This window comes from Castor canadensis, chromosome 5 (assembly GCF_047511655.1).
Source record: "Castor canadensis chromosome 5, mCasCan1.hap1v2, whole genome shotgun sequence".
In the NCBI taxonomy this organism is placed as follows: domain Eukaryota; kingdom Metazoa; phylum Chordata; class Mammalia; order Rodentia; family Castoridae; genus Castor; species Castor canadensis.
In genome coordinates, this window is record NC_133390.1 from 129,946,671 (window position 1) to 129,962,919 (window position 16,249).

Here is a 16,249-nt window from a genome sequence, read left to right on the forward strand (position 1 = left end):
CAGCTTCTGCCACTCCATGGGGCTGTGGGGCTAGAATATCTTCAGAGTACCCTGGGTGGCATGAGATGATTGGCCCTCCACAACTGAGATCCTTCAAAAGGCAACAAGCTCTTGAAGGGAGATTTGTGATACCATGTAAAGTCCACAAGAAAGGTAAAAGACTAATTACAGATATTTCATAAAGCCCTATCACAGTGTATTTTAACCCATTGTTGAATAAAAATTTTTGTGCATCACTGATATGGGAAAATCTTTCACTAGTGGCAGATCAGTGTTCCAGAGCAGCTATGACCTATAGGAGGTTTGCAAGCTTCTCACATTATCCCTGGAAATAATAATTACCTACAATGCAGAAGTTCTCCCATCTGGATTGAAGCCCAGTATGGATGCATAGTATTTGCATCTGACAATGATTTACTCCCAAAGAAAATAATCATGTACATTAAACTTATTGTTAAGGAAATTTCCAAAACATGTACAGAAGAGATAATTATGCTACAGCCCTCCATTATGCACCAATATGATGATGCTCTTCTTGTTCCAGAGGAATTTTTGAAGATTAAAGCACAGCCTCCCTGTTGATCATGACAGATATGGAAGGGTGTGCCTGGGAGCAGTGAGAGATTTCCCAGGGTTTGAAGTCAGGAATGTCTCTTAATAGCACTGACATGAGTGACTTGAAGCTGTCAGAGCTGTGGTTCTGGGAAGTAGCACCCCCCCAACAGTCCTTCAGAGCAGTGCAGAGCCATCACCGCACATTTCTACTCTCTTGGCATGGCAGTGGGAATTGGATTTGAATCTGAACTTGCAAGGTGTGCTGAGGCCTGAGGCTGTCTCAGTGTCCCATGGCACACAAGAAGCCTGAGTTGCAGGCTAAGAAAGGCATGGGCCATTAAAAGTGTTTTTGTAATTATGCTGTGTAAATAAAGGGCCTCCTTTTGGAAATTGGTAAACACGAATGTGACCTGGCTAGCTTCCTGTGCTTTTGGCACTTTTTTCAGCCCAGTATAAAACCCAAATCACAATTTCTGCTTAGGAAAGAAGTAATCTTAGGGAAATTCTGCAGAGATTATCAAAAGCAATGTTTGGAATCTGACTAGAAACCTGTGACTTAAACACCCAAACTAGTTCTGGTTCCTACATTTCAAATCCTTAGGTGACTCTGCCATGGTGTTGGAGATGACTACCCAGGACTGGTAGGCTGTGCCTTTGCCAGGCTCTGTGTTCAGTGTGGCTTGTCTTGGAGTGAATCAGCAGAGCACTTTGCTCCTGTGAAAAGAGCAGGGCCTTGTTGGTTGTTTGGCTCTGAAGCAGGTGGCCATGAGAACCCAGGCGGTTGCATTTCCGCTTTGAGGTGGGGGCTCAGCTGCTGCCTTGCTCATGCACCCTAGTAAGTGCCTGGAGGAGGCAGGAGGCCAGGAACACAGCTGAGACTTGAGCTGCAGCCAGCTGCCAGCAGCTGCTACTCTGTTCTCTGAGTTGGAACCTGCCCAAACCCAGGGTACAGTGTGGCCTGATGTGGCATTTTGGGAGGGGCCTCAAAAGAGTGTCACTTGTGTACTCTGAGTGACTTACCCACCTGCTATTTTGTATGTGTGTAGCCTAATTTAAGTGACACTCCCTCGACATGCAAACTACTTGAAAAAGTTTAGGGCACTGCAAAAAAACAAAAACTTTCACATTGTTGATGCCAATGAATTTGTAGCTCTCAAAGGAATTATTTTAAAGATAAAGTTTATACATCCATCCTAACTCAGAATAAGGGAGTTTAATATAAACATGTCTTAGCTTATATTTGTCTGTCTACATAGGAACAGAAACAACTTTGAGAAAATATTGGACCCACCCCGCACCTGGTGGGTTTTGTCTCTGTGATAAGAGTAGGAGGAAGGGGATAGGGAGAACGGATGGGCACATTCCATTCTTTGTGGACAAGAGGATCTACTTTAGTGGGCAACACATTATAACTGAGGGTTTGAGAATCTATCTTTCTCTTGTCTCCATGAGGATCTCTGTCTATTTCAATGATGAGACAACAAATCTCTCAGGTCAGATTTTGAGAACTTGTTTTTGGAAGTAAGAAAATTAAAGTTAAGTGGAAAGTTCTAGGCAAATGTTATACATGGATGCTCTATAAATATCTGTAGAATCAAAATGCATCTTTAGGTACACATATATCTATGTGTCAGTGTCTATTTAACAATGACTTACAATAGAGGTTTTTATGTAATGTAACATACCCATTTGGAATAGCAAACACTCTGGATTTAGTCATGTCTTTCCTGGGAGAAACAAGAAAAAAGTTCTCTGGGTAAATATTGCACAAGTTCATGAAACCATCCTCAAAAGCAATGCTGCTGACAGAATGTTAATTAATCAACTCTACTCAATTTTTTAAAGAATTAATACAACTTCCCTCAAGAGTCCTCCAGAGGGTGTGGCTGTATTCTAGTCATTCTTGTAATGCCTGTTCACACCGAAGTGTATGTAGAACATATGAAAGGCATTAAATTTATCCTATCCATTAATGATTTTGGAAGGAATAATGATAGAAGTGTGTGTTGTGGTTAATAAAATAGCCAGTTCATTTTTCATGTTGAGATGGCTCATCTGGTATTTGCCCATCTTGGACCTTCAACCTTTGTACCCCGAGAGCAGTAGCTGGAGGCAGGGCTGATTAAAAGTGACAAATCTCTTTGGAGCTCCTTAGTAAAGGAGATTAATGGAAAATACATAGAGAATGCTAAAAATGGTGACCAGTGTCACCTCTATGTCTTTCCCTGAAAACAAACCTACTAAGCAAAAGGGAATCTAATTTCTTTTAATGAAGTCAGAGGGTCTCTCATAAACTGTTAATTTTCCCTGAAATTTTTTGATTGGTTCCTTATATATGGAAATGAGCTTTAAAAAATATTCAAGTCAGTGTCCCAGTAAAAAAAGTATCCTTGAATTATTAAGAGTTTTAACCAAGCCATATTCTTGACTTTTTAAAAATGGAGTTGAGTTTTTTTGATTTTGATACTTATTGTGATCCACAAATATATTTTATGATAATTTAAATACTTTTTTATAAGTCTTGAGATTCTTTGGGGATTCTTGTTTCAATTATTTGGTTTGTGTGTAAGGTGTTTACTTTTTCTGATTACAAGCGCATAACGGGTTCATTTGAAAAGATTTGAAGGACCAGCATAAGCATGTGGTCTCCACTGTCCCCTGTGGCTCCATTCTGGCGATGGCATAGGCATCACTTTCTCATGCTTTTATTACAACAGGCATGGTGTAACTGTCATTTTCCTCCACCCCAGAAGTATATGAGGAGTGTAGCTCAATGGTAGAGCACATGCTTAGCACGAGGAGGACTCTGGGTTCAATCCCCACACCAAAAACAAAACAAAACAAAAAAACCCAAAAAGCATAGATGAGGTTGAAGTTCTGGTACCTGAATTTGAATTCTTTTTCAATCCTTCCTGGAGTTAAATTTTGGTTATGCTACTTAATCTCTCTATGATTTACCTTATCCAGTCTAAAACTGGAGTTTTTGTAAGTTAAGCCTGTTATCCTATTTTTTTAATCAAAATCATGTATTAGAATTGCTTTTCATTGCCAGGTGCAGTGGTTCATGCTTGTAATCCTAGCTACTTAGGAGGCTAAAATAGAGAGGATCATGGTTTGAGGCTAGCCAGGGGAAATAGTTTTCCAAGGCCCCATCTCCAAAATAACCTGAGCAAAATGGACTAGAGGTGAGGCTTAAGCAGTAGAGTGCTTGTTTTGCAAGTGTGGCGCACTGAGTTCAAACCCCAGTCCCATCAAAAAAAAAAAAAGAGTTGGTTTTCATTAACCTTACTTATGTTAACATTTAACTTTATTCTTATTTAAACTCTGAAGCTGTATCAGAGTAAAACTAGTTTTACTTACTAATGTGATTTTTGGTAGGGTAATGATAATGGGTAACTAGTTGTTTGGAAATGGGATGACAGGCTTTTCATTGTGAGTAAACACCACAATTTCAGGACTGGTTAAATTTATCTATTAATTAAATTAGCAGTTCATAGAACCATCAATGAATTTCAAGCACACTACTAGGTATTTCAGGACAATAAAAATAAGGCTATTCCTGAAATGCAAGTGTCTTTTTTGCAATGACCTTTCAAACTTGAGCCCCATTTTAAGCTCTTCTCAGTTCTTAATGCAGCGTACTGAGGTATCAAATTAGAAGAAAAGAAAAGGACATGTGAGAGTCCTTCTAGCTAATTGAAGCATTATCTTTCTGAAATGGGATTTGTAATGCATGACAACTTAATTTGTAATAAAAGTTTTCAGTAGTATTTACAAAATATCACTCCAATAATGCACTTCAAAGTCCACAATGGAGCAGACTTTTGACAACCTATCCAATCTTGAGCAGATGCTGGTTTCCGAAAGGCAGACCTTTGTAGACTGGGCTTCTAGCAGTTGGGTACCAGTAATGGTGACTGAACCATCCCTGCCTAGTCGAGCATCAGTTTCAGCTTCTTCTTCCCTCCCTCCCCTTCCCCCCGCTTCCTCTCTTCCTTCTTTCCTTCCTTCCTCTCTCTCACTCTCTCTCTGTCCTTCTTTCTTTATAAAAAGAAAGAAACTCATGAAGTCAAGTAGTCAAGAGAAAGCATCAATTTTCTTCTTTTTCCCTTCTGAAGAACTGATAATGTTCCTCCCTCAGAAACCTCTTCCTGCTTTTCATTGCAACGTATCTCTGACTTTTGTTTTAGCCATTTTTGAAAGAGGAAGAGTGTTAAATATAGAAGCATGTATTTTTATAAAAGAAAAGAAAAAAAGGAGAGTCTGAATTTCATTTTTGAAGGAAAATTGTATGCATTACTTTCTAATAAATATTGTATTATTAAATCCTTTATATAGTTCCCAGGTATGTGTGTATGTGTGTGTGTCTGTGTGTGTGTGTTTGAGAGAGAGAGAAAGAAAGAAAGAGAGAGAGAGAGAGAGAGAGAGACAGGATTCCAGCACTCCCCAGAATTGGAAACAGAACCTACAGTTTTGGGTTATACCAGATTTTGAATGCCTAGAATCTGCCATTCTTACGTTTGCAACTTAGCCAAGGTTCAAATTACACAAATTGTATATACTTTCACACACATGAATATTTAAAATCAGGGCATTAATAATGCCTTATGAGGTTAAAAGTAGTCATTAACGGGAATCTATTTGGAATTCTTTGGTACTTTTCAATTCAAATTGCTCCTCTTAGCCTAGTGCTTGTGGCTCACACCAGTAATCCTAGCAACTTGGGCAAATAGTTTGTGAGACCCTATCTCAGAAAAACCCATCACAAAAAAGGGCTGGTGTTATGGTTCAAGGTGTAGTTCAAGCCCCAGTACTGCAAAAAAAACCAAAACAAAAACAAGTTGCTCCACTTGTCATGTGGGTGCCTTCTGAGAGGCCACACCTTCCCACTTTCCCTGCGTCTTCTCTTCTTTAGTGAAAAATACAGTTGCTGAAAGTATAGGGTATATTTTCCTACATGCTATACTTGAATAAATACAGGCAAATGCTATTCCTAACATATTTCTTAGCTATAATTACAAATAGTCTCTCTTCTAAGTGCTAATAATAGGGCCTCAATGACTCTTTTCTTTTTCAGAGTTTTAAATCTATTTGTGAAAATTAAATTTCGATATAGGCTTCATCACAAATTCATACAAACATTTTGTTTTTTGCTTTTATTTATTAATTTTGCAAGTGAGTTTCTAACAGTTCAGCCTGCCAGCTGGCCTTCCTTCCTTCCTTCCTTCCTTCCTTCCTTTCTTCCTTCTTTCCCTCCTTCTCTCCTGCTTTATTTCCTTTTCATTATGAGTAATGAAATGTTATGATTTTTTTCCTCACCATATAATCTTTCCCCATGTTTGGGCCTTGGACTTGTCAATTTTAAGGAGACCATATCTAACAAAAAAGATTCCACTGCTGAAAGCTATATGTTATAAATACAAGGACTGACTTCTCCTTTCTTATGTATGCTTAAAATCTTGAAAGTTTTACAAATAAGCCTATAGCTCAAAGGCTGAGTATTATAAATCCTGCAAGATTGACAGATATTTCATTTCTGTGATATATCAAATCCTAAATTTGATTCTTCACTGGATAAACTCACCCTAGAAAATTTCAATATCTGAGGCCTGGATTATAGACTCCTGAAGACTTTTAACAAGCTTACTGTCTTATGTTTTTATTCTTTGGTGTAATAACAGATATTCAGCCCCCATTCTAGAAATCAGGTTGTCCTATTTTGTGGCAGGGATGATACACCACTTTTTTTTTTTTTTTAAGACAGTGTTGCTTTGTAGCCCAGGTTAGTCTTGAACTTGCTATGTAACCCAGGTTGGCTTGCAATTCCCAATCCTACTACCTCCATCTCTCAGGGGCTGGGATTACAGATGTGTGCCACCACCTCAGGCTCACATTTGATTTTTAAAAGGTTGCACATTAGATACTTCCAGTAGTGAGTTAGCTTCATGTATTTCTTCCTCAAATGTCCGTTTGCTTGGGCATAAGCTATTTCCTTCTGTTGAAGTCTCAGAAAAGTAAATGCACTTCCAGATTATTTTGTCCACTGATGACACATGTGGATAAAACTAATAGCCCCTTCCATGTCCCTAGCCTGGGCCTTAAAGAAGCCATGACCCAAAGCTACCAAATCTTCAATTTTATCATTAGAAATCCCCAGAGAATTCCTCAGCACCACTTTTTCCCATCAGTATTCATGGGACCATTCAACCCTGGAAATGTTACTAAAAGGCCTAGATCTGGGGTTCCCACTGAGTTCAATCACTTGCCCCCATGAGGAGTAGGAGAAAAGGATAAAAAGGAAAAAATGAGTTTATTTGCAATCTGATCCTCCGGGAACCTACAGAAGCATGACAATTTATAGGAGGATCATTCAAGCAGAACAAAAGTCAAGAAATATACATGTATAGATTCATCCAGGCTGTGGACAGTTCAGGGTAAAGATAGGTTGAAATTCTGGTTTTGTGACTTCTGTAAAAGTCCTCTTGGTGCCAGAGACCAGGGATTTTTTTGGAAGGGGGTAAGCACTTTCTGCTCCCTGCAGGGTAGGATATTTCCTGTAAAGAGCTAGACTGAAAAATTCAAAGTTGGTTTTTGTTGCTATTTGCTTGTTTGTTTTGTGGTTCTGGGGATTGAACCCAGGGCCTCTCATTAACTAAGCAACTGCTCTAACACTTGATCCACACTCCAGATTTTTTGTTTCTATTCTGTTTCTGAGATAGGGTCTCTCCTTAACTTTGCCAGGAGCTGGCCTTGAACTCGTAATCTGTCTGCCTATGCCTCCTAAGTAGGTAGGACTACAGACATGTGCCACTATACCTGGCTTGAAAAACAAAATTTTTTAAAAACCCTAATTTCAAGGGAGCCATGTTGCAAGACCAATTACCAACATCTTTCATCACCTAAGTCCAGACTGACCTTGGGCTTTGTAATGTCACCCATAGTTTGAGTGGTTTGAGGACCTGTTTTCCCACTTTCTAGTAACAGGTGTTGCTAGCAGGTTCTAAAAACTCACAGATCTTACTCCAGCTTAATTAGTTTAAGACTAGGATAATTGCAAAGAGCAACTCCCATTTTCCTTACTGTACCTTCTCAGGACTGAAGGGTCTGATTGGAAGGTTTGTGCAATGGGGTGGGGAGGGTAGGGTGAAACAGAGGGAGTCTTGGTCTATGAGGCTGAAGATTTTTTCCTGCCTCAGGCCAGGGAAGGAGTGACATCATCATGACCCATCAGCCTTTTGAGGCAGACACTGGGAATATGATTACAGTTCTGATGTTGAATGGCATAGACAGACCACTTTTAAGCTGCAGTCCCCTCTTGTTCAAATGACCAACCACATGCTGCCTTTAGGTTACTTCCAAACAGGGCACTTGAGGTCCAGCAGCATTGCCCTAAATGACCCCAGGGCCTAACACAAACAGACATGCACTCATTTGGATGTCTTAAGTAAGAAATTATCTCCTGGCAAAGCCCTGGGCACATTATAACAACCCAGATTCTTCTCTGTTAATGTGCTCTGAGGTTCCTGAAAATAGTTTCCTCCAAGAGTTGCATCTATTTGTCATCTCAGAAAACTTGTATAGACTGTGTTCCAGCTTTGCATGAAGCAGCAGGCAAGGATACACTGGCCTGAGGGCCCTCTGTCCAGGGAATTGAGAGTTCAGTGTGACATTTGTCATGTGGAACATTTTAAAGCGTGTGCCAAACACAAGCCAAACCCTTGTTGGTTTGGGAATAAAAGCTTATTTAGAGACATTCTCTTTTTTTCATAAACCATAAACATGTCCTACAGGTCTCTGTGAGTCCTCTTTTGAAGACACATTGTCCCTCCTGCTCCCCAGACCGCTTTCTTTGTCTTTCCGGGTCAGGAAGGGTCACATGAAATACTTTTCATAAGGAAAGGGTCACCTTTCCTTAGCCCCAGGGGTCCTGAGTTAGATCCCTTCCTCTTGTGCATTCACAACCATTTGGAAGGTAGCTCTGTCGTTACTCTCTTGCACATACCATAAGTTTAGGCTTATCGGAGTTTAATTGTGGTGAGGACAAATTCCAACAGTGCTGTTACCCCTTGGAACAAAAATACAGAAATGAATAAAACAGGAGAATGCCAAATGCAGTTACACATCTAGCATTTCAAGTGTACCTTCCACAGGAAGTGTGACGATAGAAAGAGTTGTTTATTGACCGCTTATCGTTCTCTATCACAAATATATTGATCTCAGTGTAGTAGCTCTTTCATCTTCATGACTGTATCTGCAGTGGTACCAATATGTAATTTTGAGTACCACTATATTAGGTGGTGCGGACAAAATGGAAAAACAACACAGAACAAAAAGGATCCAGTAGCTAAGAATTGGCAGACTGGGTAGGTATGAAAAGAGTGTATTATTGTCCATGTGGTGGTGTGAATGCCACAGCACCTGAAGTGAGTGGCACTTCATCCCTGGGGACACCAGGTGAGAATAAGACTCAGGAGAAATATCACATGAAAACTGAAAAGAGCACAGCGTGAAAGGAAGAGGATGTGCCTTTCCATTCCTTTGTCCTTGAGGAAATCCTTCCATTTCGCTCACTTCTCTTGTAAGATTTTTTTTTTCCCATCCAGAGATATGGGCCAGATCTACATATTCAGGCAGTTTAATATAATAAATCATGCCATCACTTTCACAGAGAAACTCAAAAAGTATCAGAAGCCTAAAGAAACTCACCTGCATATGACTTTTCAGTTCTGGGGTCCAGCATCTACCCTCCTTTTAACTTTAATAAAAAGGCCTTCCTCACTGCCTCTCTTTTTTGTAAATTATGTCTATTAGTTCTCTTAATATTGTTTTTTAAGATTAACCTTCAAAAAGGCTTTGAGGAAACTGAAGGCAATGTGAACAGTGCATATGTTGCTTTTATTACTCACCTCAGTTCTCTGGGTTGCTTTGTTCTTGAACCTCTTTGTTAACTTCTCTCATGTATTTGGTAGCTCCTTCAACTATGAGCACCATCTCTTCCCCTTTCTGCAGTATCCTCTCCAGAGGCTACAAAATACTCCACACAGTAGTTTCCCAAGAAACATGCTTCAGCTTTTTTTTTTAATGTATGCACAGACCCAACAGCACAGGGTTCCACCAGACCAAAATCATCTTGGGAATACATTTATCCAGAAATATGTCATGGTTTTGTCCTTGGATACCATCTAGCCTCTATTAGTTACATTTAAGGGAAAATTTAACCTTTGTCATATTGGATAATAAACCCATGAAAGATCAGATATCTTAGTTAGATGGAGGAACCAGAAACACAGTAAAGACACCAAGTCATCACTGACTGGACTCCAGATAGAGTTTGGAACTTTCTTTCATTCACTGAATCAACAATCCTTCTATGTGCTAGGCACTGTTCTGGTACTGGGGTTAATACAGAGGTATACAAAGTACGCCAAAGTCCCCATGATTATGTGACTTAGATAATAGTGGAAGGAAAGTGGTGTTTTTACTACTCAGTTCAAATTTTGAAATTTCTTAAAGAATGATTCATCTACCTTGCTGAGGGACCTGGTGATTGAAGGGCCCATGAACCACCTGCCTTAACACTAAAGACACAAGGCAAGCTGGCAGCTTGCTGTCTTCTGCACAGTAGGCTAGCAACAAATAGATGTATTTGATGTAATGATAAAATGTAATAACTGTGTAAAAGGCTCAGTTTAAATTACCCAAATAGTAAGCACTCGATAAAATGCAGCTATTGCTTTCTTGCTGGATTTTGTAGAAAGAGCTTCACCACAAGATGTTACAAAACTATAGCTAAGAGCACCCCTATGTCACTAGAAAAGCCCTTTGTGTGTCACCTGAAGTCTCACATTCTGTCCTTGGAATGACACTACTCATTCATCTCTGCCAAAATGCTCTAATGTGGGAGTAGAACGCACGTGGACAGTCACAGCTCCTGCAATCACACATCATTTAGATTCATTTTGTGCCTTTTTGTTTGGATGAAGTACCCTTTCATTCCTTTGTTCTTTGGGAAAACCCTTTCATGACTTTTTTCTGTGGGGAAGGGGAGCTATGGTGAAGGGTGAAGGACTTAAACTTCCACATTGATTCCTTTTGATTAGATTAAGTAATGATGAATTTGCTAATGATAATTCTGAAAGGGCAGCTTTAAAGCATGAAATATTCATTTATGGCACCAAATATTCATTATTGACATGGGAAAAGCAAAGACCTCATGGTGATAGAATCCTCGCATTTCCCCTAATTCACATGTAGAAAAAAAGTGACTTTAATGGCCATTTCAAAAATCAGATAAATAGCAGCTCACCAATTTTTCTTTGCTTTGATTCATTTTACCGAAGTATCTCTTCCTTTCTTTTTTTCTGTGAGAAAGGTTTAATAACTCAAACATTTAGCTCCCACTCTGGCACCTATAACTGCGTCACATTTGCTAAGTTCCATTGTTTGGAAATGACAGATGCTTTTTTTCACTTCTTGTAAGAATGAAGGAGAAAAGAGTTCATGTCAGACATGCCAGTTATTTTTAAAATTAATATTTCTCCCCCTTTTAAATGTCTTCTATCTTTGTGATGATGAAGTTTATATTTTTGAACCCTTTAAACCAGAGTGGAAAAACATGAATTTTGTGATAAACCTTTGTTCCATTACAGGGTATCTCCAATACAAGAAACTGAAAATAAATAATGGATTGTTTTCTTGGCAGTCAGATAAAAAGGAAATTTTTAAGTATTGTATTGAATTGAATTTAGAATGCAAAAGTTCTGGTATTTGGTCATCAAGTAAAAGTGTCATTTCAGAATTTCATTGTCCCTTCCCACCCCAAAAACATTGCTGCTTGGCACAAGAGATCACGTCATAGTAAAGAGAAACGGGAAGATCTAGCTGTTTAAGAATATGTTTGCTTTAGCAAAGTTATATGGTATGATTATCCTCAATGTCCCAGCGATGTTTGTAAGTTTTTGGAAAATTTGTTAAATAAAGTTTCACCTAGAATGAAGAAACTGCTACTAAAGTCAAATTGTAGCATTTTGCTTGAAGATTCAGGAGACACTCATTTCTAAATGTTAAATGTGTGCCAAACTGGTATATATTCTAATGAACGGTTTCATATTTTAAAACGATCATGTCTTCCCACAACACTGGGTTGTATTATAGCTCGGAGTCATGTACGTATGTGTTTTTTCACATGGCTTCTGGAGAGAAGGGCATGAAAGAAGGAAATTGGGCAGATAGGTAGAGATGTTGTGACCTTCTAATAGTTATGGCACGTGGGCTTTCAGAATTCTCAGAGACAGCCTGAGCATATTATCTGGAAGCCCAAATATATCCATGAAATTTGGAGCATAAAACCAGAGATTATCATCAAGCCATCATCAGAAGATGTGCTCGTGCAGAATGAGAAGGTGTGCTCTGTGCTGGCTCATTCGTGAGGAAGGGAGAAAGTGGTCTGAGTGTGTGCTTCTCTTTTACATCTTGTGAATTAATTGCTTAAATTAGGTAAATATGGTCTAGACTTCTATTAGAGCCATTATTAGAGGAACAGAGTTATTAAAAAAGAGCTCTGTCACCCTCTATCCCCACCAAACAGTCGAAAAGCTTGTTTTTGACTGGACTTTGCCACTATGTGGTGTTGGATCTTGTCCACACCATAGGATTTAATCTCAGCTAGACTAACTTTGCCATAGCTACAAAGGTACTTTGTAGTTCTGTGGTTCTCCGTGTTTCTACTCCTTTTAAAGCTTAAGCTTTGCTGTAGGTTAATGACCCCATCTGAAGATAACTCATGCTTATACTCTTAATAGAGTGGTTTTGACAATGAGGTGATGACTAGATAACATGGGTTATGGAAGTTGAGGTCATTTAAAAATCCTGGGACTAAGCTGGGCACCAGTGGCTCATGCCTGTAATCCTAGCTACTCAGGAGGTAGAGATCAGGAAGATCAAGGTTCAAAGCCAGTCCGGGCAAATAGTTCACAAGACCTATCTTGAAAAATCCTTCACACGCAAAAAAAATAATAAAATAAGAAAAAAATGTGGCTGGTGGAGTGGCTCAGGGTGAAGGCTCTGAGTTCAAGCCCCAGTACTATAAAAAAAAAAATTCCTAGGACTAGTTTCAATGGTCACTTGGTCAAACTTAAATCAGCCTTAGTGCTGTCACACTCTTGATTTATTTTCTAAAATAGCAGCAATGTCATTGACTGACCCTACTGTCTGTGTCATTGATTTTGGTCAGATAATTCTTTTTATATACAAAAAAAAATTAAGGAAAGGATACAAAAAGATCAGGTCAGTGATATACCCGTTTTGGAATATGATCACTCCATTCCATCCAGCCTTGTCTTCTAGATTGTTGACACTCTGATGTTTGTAGTCCACCAAGACCATGTCCAGAGTAAGGTTTTGACAAAAAAACATTGTAGAGTTATCCTTTTCAGTGAGAAGTGGTGCTTGCTCCCCTTTGTTAGTGGGATTACATTGGCCCCACAGGTACTGACTCTGGCAGAGATGTAGTTTCTCTAAATGTCATATTCCTCCCACCTGACCTCTTTATCCTGCAGTGTACACGTTGCAGAGGAAAGTTACAAAGCTTATCTTACCGTGAAAGACAAGACTGCTAAGATGATAATGACAATGATGCACTTTATTGGGTACCTATACAAGTTAAATACTAGCCAGGGCAGGTTATATCCATAGAACAACTCTGAACATGGTATGTGCCATCAGTATAACAGAGGAAATTTTGTAAAGTAGAATGCCGGTTTCCCTTTTCATACTATCATTTTCTGAGTTTGATCTTTTGGAATGTATATTGATTTGTTTATTTTTATTCATATGATGTTCAGGCAGAATGAAAAAAAGTTCAATGGGAAAGTGGGTTATTTGACCTGAATTTGGTCATAATGTAGAACATCCTTATATGTATAGAGACTCAGTAAAGACTTATTAGAAGGATGGAAAAATGAACCACTGGCATATGACCTCTTTTCTTTAGATGTTTTTATTGACATAAGATCTCCTCTAGTTTTGAAGATATTTGTAGTTTTATGGAGAGACTCTTATGCCCAAAGCTTTGACATTCATTCCTTTCATTGTTGGAATTCTGATAAATGTTGACCTAGGTTATTTTTCTGTACGGGTTACTATAAAGAAGAAAAGGTGAAATTCTATATATAGCTACTCTATGTTTTTAAACTGTTTGGCTTTTAAATTAAACTTAAATAAGAATATTTATGTAAAGCATTTCAATTCCATAAAATCCTAATATGAACCTCCCTTTCTCAAACAGAGGGTTTTCCTCCTAGATTCTTCTTCCAAAATAGTTTTCTTGCAATTTTGTCATTTGCTAGGTGGCTCAAGCATCTTATAGAATGTCTGTGTATTGGGTTGACCTGATAATTAAAGGGTCAAGTTCTGGGTTGAGTGCTTCTAATATATGTACTGAGGGATAAACCATTCTTTGGGAAATTAAGTTCACATGAAATGTTCACACTGATATTTTTTGTCACTTTAGAAAGTTCTAGACTTGCTAAAAATACTGATATAGACACTATTCATGCCATTGTCACTCTCATTTCTAAGGGGAACATACTCCGTTTTTTTTTACTGTCTTTAAACTTAATCTTGCATATTGAAAATCTTTTTAAACTTTAACGAAATAACTTGTGAGAATGGGTTGTATTTGGCTTAGATAGTTTTTCAGTATTTACATACCTTATGTGGAAAATTGACCCATCATTACTGTCACTGCCACATGCCAGTGTTTTTTATTTGTTTGTTTGTTTACTTTTGCTAAGCTGTGATCAGCTGAAAAAGGAGGAAGAGTGCATAGGGGAGAAACATTTCCACTGTCTACATAAGGAAAACTTGACTGTTGTTTTGTCATAAAATACTTATACTGATTTAGGATAAGATTAGTCATCTGTGCATTAATTTTTCATGTATTATGAAGAAAAGTGACTGATAAAATGACCCTCATAACTTGAAAATAGTATTCAACTTTAATTTCCGTTCTGATATGTCTTGAGAACTAAATCCTTCCTGGAATTTGAATCAAATCCTGATGTTTACTTGCCTTCATTGCAGCATTCTTGCTGCTTTGCTGTGATAAATATATGTAACACACACACACACACAAAGTAGGACACACTTGTTGGTGGCAATGGAAGTGTATTTGCTGCTTTGCATTGCACCTTTCTTCACTTTCCTTCTTTTTCTCATCCCCACAATCCTAATTGCTATTGGTTTCAACTCTAAAGCAAGCCTGAATATAAATATAATATGAAATAGTAATTACTTTGCTCATTTTCTTAATTATAAATAACCAATGACATTGATAGTCAATTTTCTATGGCTTCTTTTGAAAACTATTGATGGCCTTTTTAAAGTAAATGATACCCCAGGAATTATGGTAAAATAATAACTCCACTAAAAGACTATAATAACATTTTTGTGTATTTATATAAAGATTCTTCCTTCTCTTTCTAGCCTTCCAGCTCTAAAACTTAAAATTTGGTAAGAAAATTTACTAACAAATTGTGCAGAAAAAATATTTGTTAACTATCGTTTTGGTTTTTTGTGAAATGAGAGAACTTGAAGGAGATCAGGATTGAATGGCAACAGAGAATGGGGCTGGTTTGGCCGAGAGAAAGCTGGGATGAGGCTAAATTCCTGGCATTGGTTTCTTAGCAAAGAGAACAATTTTAATCAGTTACAAAAATATTTGTGATCCATATGTTCCTCTCTGCTCACTCCCATATGCCCATATTCTCTTTTATCTTGGTAAATGATGACTTTATGATTCAGGCATGCAAGAATAATACCTCGTTGACTTTAGAGCTTGATGCTATTTTGAAACGTGTCCTGGTAATTATGCACACACATACATCCAGGCTGTTAGCACTTTGAGCTGGTTACGTGAATACCAGTTTGTTCTTTTTCCATGGAAAGGATTATATCTTGCATCCTCCTACTGAAGCAGGAATGATGTATCTAAGGCTTAGGTTTGAAACTGCATTGCCATTCACATACTGGATTAAATAGCGCTGTATAAATTTGAGAGGCAGAAAGAGGAAGCCAAAGGGCTGCGGTGATCTATTGAAAACTTGTTTCAACTTGGGAAAAGGAAAACAGAGACCAAAAAGCATTTGGTAATTCTATCTATCACTGATGTTTATTCTAAGACAAATTAGAAATTTGTTAGATCCTAATTTTAAGACATGCTGACTTCTGTTTAATACCAAGCATCAGTTACAGTAGCTGTGGTAATCTGGTCAAAGTTGAAAGAGTGAAATGACTGTTGGTTAGTCACCCATTTTTTTCTAAATTCATGTTGGCTTATCTTAATAACCACCTGATTCTTAACAACACAAGATGCATATTTTAAAGCCAAATTATCCATCTTAATACAAGATAAATAAATCTAGAAATTATTGTTATATTTTCAACAGTTGTTTTCCCCTTGCACAACAAATGGCTTTGTAACCTAATATGTTATTAATATAGCCACAGCAAAATCCTGTGTGGAACCAGCCATGCTCATTTAAACTTGCGAGGAGGGTTTCCAACCTTCAGACAAAGTAACTGGGATGTAGCTAGTGTTTTCACGGGTGGGTAGATGAAGAAGAGGTATGCGTGCTGCTGAAGGTAGCAGGTGTGCTCCCAGAGGAGTTATGAGGAAAGGAAAGAGATGCAGCCT

At 38.2% G+C, this 16,249-nt stretch overlaps 1 protein-coding gene across 14 annotated transcripts in view; it reads left to right on the forward strand.

The window, feature by feature from the left end:
* The window catches only part of Arpp21 (cAMP regulated phosphoprotein 21), a 148,373-nt gene that overhangs the window by 24,703 nt on the left and 107,421 nt on the right, over positions 1-16,249 (forward strand). Inside the window, exon 1 of one of the 14 annotated variants that reach the window (XM_074074131.1) lies at positions 14,998-15,701. The exons of 12 other annotated variants lie outside the window; for them this stretch is intronic. The gene's annotated coding sequence lies outside the window, so the exon portion shown is untranslated. Of the gene's footprint in view, positions 1-14,997; positions 15,702-16,135; positions 16,161-16,249 lie in introns of those variants that run through there. One more of the 14 variants, XM_074074136.1, reaches the window with a different exon arrangement.